Below are 5,078 nucleotides of genomic sequence, written 5' to 3' on the forward strand. Positions count from 1 at the left end.
AGAAGTACAATTAACTATTCTGGAATACTCATACTTCTCAATGTTGTCCACACCTCTCTTTGGAATGACACAAATATGGATCTTTTCCAAACAGTTGGCTAGGTATCTGTCTTCCAATTTCTATGTATAGATGAGTGAATGCCTCTGATACTGCATCAGTTTGTTGAAAGACTTCAATTTGTATTCCATCAATTCCCAGAGCCTTGTTCTTTGCTCTCAGTGCACCTTGGACTTCACCCTTCAGTACCATTTACACTTGATCATATTTTACCTCTTGAAATGGTTAAATATGGACCATTTCTTTCTGACACAGTGACTCTGTGTATTTCTTCGATCTTTTTTTTCCTTGATGCTTTCTGCATCACTCAATATTGCGAGTTGAGGATTGAAATTTTTTTTCAGTCATTTCAGTTGAGAAATGGTGAGCATGTTCTTCCCTTTTGGTTTTCTAACTCCAGGTCTTTGCACATTTTATTATAATACTTGACTTTGTCTTCCTAAGCTGCCCTTTGAAATTTTCTGTCCATCTCTTAATCTCCTCATTTCTTCCTTTTGCTGTAGCATCTGTATGATGGAAAGCAAGTTTCAGAGTCTCTTCTGACATACACTTTGGTTTTTTCCTTCTTTCTTGTCTTCTTAATGATATTTTGCTTTCTTCCTGTGTGATGTTATTGATTTCATCCCACAACTCTTCTGGTGTTTGGCATTTAGTGTACAATGCATCAAGTCTGTTATTGAGATAGTCTCTAAATTCAGGTAGAATATGTTCAAGGTCATATATTTACTCTTGTGGACTTAAATTTTTTTTCTTTAGCATCAGTCTGAACTTGAATATAAGCAATTGATGATATGTTCCAAAGTATGCCCTTGGCCTTGTTTTGGCTGATGATACTGGGTTTTTCCACTATCTTTTCCCACAGATGTAGTCAATTTGATTTTGGTGTAGTCCATCTTGTGAAGTCCATGTGTATAGTCACATTTTATGTTGTTTAAAAAAGGTATTTGCAATGAATATGTCATTGTCTTGCTAAGTTCTATCATGCAATCTCCAGTGTCATTTCTATCATCAAGGTGATATTTCCAATGACTGGTCCTTCCTCTTTGTTTCCAACTTTTGCATTCCAATCACCAGCAGTTATCAATACACCTTGATTGCATGTTTGCTCAATTTCAGTCTGTAGAAATTCATATGATTTTTCATTGTCATCATCACTGGCTTTAGTGGTTGGTGAGTAAATTTGAGTAATAGAGGTCTTCCTTGTGGGCATATGGATATTATCCAATCGAGATAAGATGTAGAGAATTGTACTTTAAGATAAATCTTGAAATGTTTTTTTTTTTTTGATGATGAAAGCTCTGCTCTGTTATTCTTCTTGATTTTTGTTTCCTGAATAGTAAACCATGTTTGTCATATTCACAATGGTGAACACCAGTCCATTTTAATGCCTAAGATATTGATCTTTATGCATTCCAGTTAATTTTTGACAACTTTGAATTTTCCTAGATTCATACTTTGTACATTCCCTGTTCAGATTATTTATGAATGTTTATTTCTCATTTTGAGTTGTGTCTCATCATCAGATGAAGGTCCTGAAAGTTTTACTCTATTTTCATCATCACAGTTATCTCTACTTTGAGGTGGCAGCCCTTCCCAGTCACATTTTGAGTGCCTTCTAACTCGAGGGTGTCATCTTCTGACACTATATCAACATTCTGGTGTTATTCATAAGATTTTCATTTTCTGGCAATATATATGGCAATGTTTCACTGTCATTCATAAGGTTTTCAGTGGATAAACATTCAGAAATAAGCTGCTTCTCCCTCCTAGTCTATCTTAGTTGGAAACTGAAATCTGTCTGCCATGGGTGACAGATTGTTATTTTAAATAATGGTCTATTGTTATTTTAAATAATGATGGCACAACTGCCAGCACCACAGCAAAATGCAAGCTACCACTATAACAAGCTGGCAGACTGTGGTGCGGTTTGTTGAAAATCCCTAAATCTTCTAGAAGTATAATTTGGTAAACAATTACAGTTTATAGAGAATGAAAAAATTCAGTTACAATAGTAATTGCTATCCAGGTGTGGCTCTGTGGGATAAGCAGAAGATGGCAATGTAGGTTTGAACCACAAGGTTGGTGGTTCAAACTCTCCAGCTACTTCTTGGAAACCCTATAGAGTGTCACTATGAGTTGGAACAGACTTGAGGGCAGTTAAGAACAACAACAATAATCTACTAGACTTAAGAAGATTTAGGGTCGTTCTACAAATGCTTCTTTTTTTCAAATTACTTGCTTTAACTCCCAAATGAACAGACTCCCAGGTTCACTGCTTTGTAAAAGTACCAATTGCTTACAAGTTTTCCAGTACTGAAAGGTGAAAACAGTAGGGAAAAACTGGATAGCTTAGTTTACGCTGTATAGCATGTATGGGCTGTGTTTAAGACATTTGAAAATATTTTCATATTTTATATAATTATTTTATTATAATCATAACCAAAGAATTTTTTCTCCTCTGTTCTCAAAATACTGCAAATTATGATGGCACTTTTGTTTTGGTTTTTGTTTTCTGTTACAATGCCACAAAGCTCTTTCTTAGATGGCTGTCATTCTAGGTGAGTAAACATACAGGTCTTCATCCTTTTCTGCACATCAGATTAGGCAGACTTTGATTTTGGTCAGCCATTGGTATTTAGAAGGCACTTAAGAATTTGGAGTATTAGACTATTAGTCTTTATGCCAAGTAATAAGGCTCCAGAGTAGATTGTCTAGGACTTTGCATCTTAGTGTATATTTGGACAGTTAATAATGCAAATAAACATACCACTCTACTTAAATATGTCATCTGTCTAGGATTTGTTATATGTGACAGGCGCCCCCTAGTGAATTAAAGGACTAAAACCGGCTATTATAGCTACAGGACCGGCTGGGGAAATTTCTGAAGCTGTTTTAATAACTGCACTGTATTAAGCATGTAAAGATTCTGAGGGCTGGTACATGTGTGGAATGTTGATTTATTCCCCAGTGTTCCATAATATAGAAATAGCAAAAAATTTCTAACTGAAGTTCTAACTGGCCTGAACTTTGGCAGATCATCAAGGTAAATGTGTGGCACGCCATCTAGTCCCCAAATGGAAAAACTTTACTGAATCTTTTTTTTACAAGCTACTAGAAGCTATTTAACACATGAACTAGAATTGAAACTTGACATTCAGTAATGTCAAACCAGGAAATTTTAACAGGACCAAACTGTTTGATCAATGCATAATTGACATTTTATTTGGTTAATTTTGTGTATAGAGCATGTAAAAGACTGTGATGGCTTGAGTTCTACAATAAATCAGTTACTTTTAGTTACCTTCTCTTTCTGACACTTAAAATATAGCACCTGCCATTTATAAGTGTTTATTATGCTCTGAAAAAAGTGTAAATTATAATCTATTAATTACTGTTTATAGAACTGGATCTTCATCAAGGAGCCGAAAACAATTCTTATCCTCTAGAATGCTTCTAATATTAAATGTAAAGAATATATAATCATTCAATTGGAAAATACATTAAAAAAAATTAAAGGGAGGATTCACACTAATTTAATAGTGTCAAAAGGCAGAGTCAATCACACACTTGACTCATTTGCCTTTAAATGCAGCATCCTAAACCATCATGTGGAGAAAAGGTTAAACAAGTAGGTGACAAGATTAAACAAGAAGTAGGTAACATGTTTAAAAAATAAGTAGGTGTAAAGGTTACTGTACTTTTGGAAAGCTCTTGTTTACCTCAGTAAGTATCTAATAATGAATTATAAGTAGTGTATTTGTGTAGCTTTTCAGGGGTAGACTATCCTTTTTGCCTCTCACCTTCTTATCTAAATAATTTTTTAAATCCAAAAGTACTTTGTGTTTTCTTTTTGCTAGATTGCTCTTTGTCTCCTGAACCATATGTTCACATGAACTTTGAACCCCTAATCGCCTAATTTAACAAAACTATATTGCTTTAATTTCATGTATATTAAAATGGTCTACAGAACACACGACACAGACATTCATTCAAGTTTTTTGTTAAGTTGTTAATTGTTGTTGTTAGGAGCTATCGAGTAGGTTAGAATTATAGCAACCCTGTATAGATAGGGTTTTTGTGGAGTGACTGGTGGGTTTGAACAACTGACCCTGAAGTTAGCAGTCCAGTGGGTATCCTACAGCTTACCAGCTGCTCCTCGTAAACTCTATACTGGGTCGCTATGGGTCGGAACTGACTCGACGGTACTTAACAATAACAACTACAAAAGTCTTTTTCCATTATTGTAGTATGGAAGACAAACATCCTTTCACTTGTTTAGATCCTAGTCACGATGCACGCATGTATTGTTGAGGGTGGAGGTACAAAGAACACAAGGTAAATGGAGGTGAGTGGCAGGTATGGACACCCAAACCCCATTCTTCCCTGTTCTGTTTCCTTGTACATATCGGGCAGATGCGAGGTCACAGGTGGAAAGACCAAGTACTCCTCCGCAGGGCAAGATGCTTGGCAGGAAGGCAGGGGAGTTGGATATGGAAGCTGCCCCAAAGAAGCAGCCTGAAGGACTCAGGTGTTCCTCAGCAGATAAGCGGAGGAGGGCTGAGCTGTTAAGACCGAGATACAGCGGGCGCCTGCGCGGACCAAGCTCCCACCGCTACCCGCCTGCAGCATCCCTGCGCAACAGCGTTCGTGCGCGCGGGCGGGGGAAGGGACGCACCGGCCCCTCCGCCCCCTCGTGCGGTCACGTGATGCTGGCGGAGGCGATTGGATACGCCGCGGCTCGCGGTGGCAGAGTGGTGCAGCACCTTGTGATCACGGCGGTACCTCCTCCGCCTCTGTGGAGCCTTAACGATATCTTCTGCCTGGCCCGGCTCGTCGACGCCGCAGCATCTCCCCCGCAGCAGCACCCGGAGGAGGAGGAGAAGGAGAAAACGCAACGGAACTGTCGCTCTTAGGGTAGTCTTAGGTTCCCGCTTGTCTCCCAGCCGTCACCTCAGAGGCCAGCACTCCCGCGGGTCTCCGTTTTCTGCTCTCGCCGCCGTCAGCACCCGCTACCACCGTC

Source organism: Chrysochloris asiatica, unplaced genomic scaffold (genome assembly GCF_000296735.1).
Source record: "Chrysochloris asiatica unplaced genomic scaffold, ChrAsi1.0 scaffold00233, whole genome shotgun sequence".
In the NCBI taxonomy this organism is placed as follows: domain Eukaryota; kingdom Metazoa; phylum Chordata; class Mammalia; order Afrosoricida; family Chrysochloridae; genus Chrysochloris; species Chrysochloris asiatica.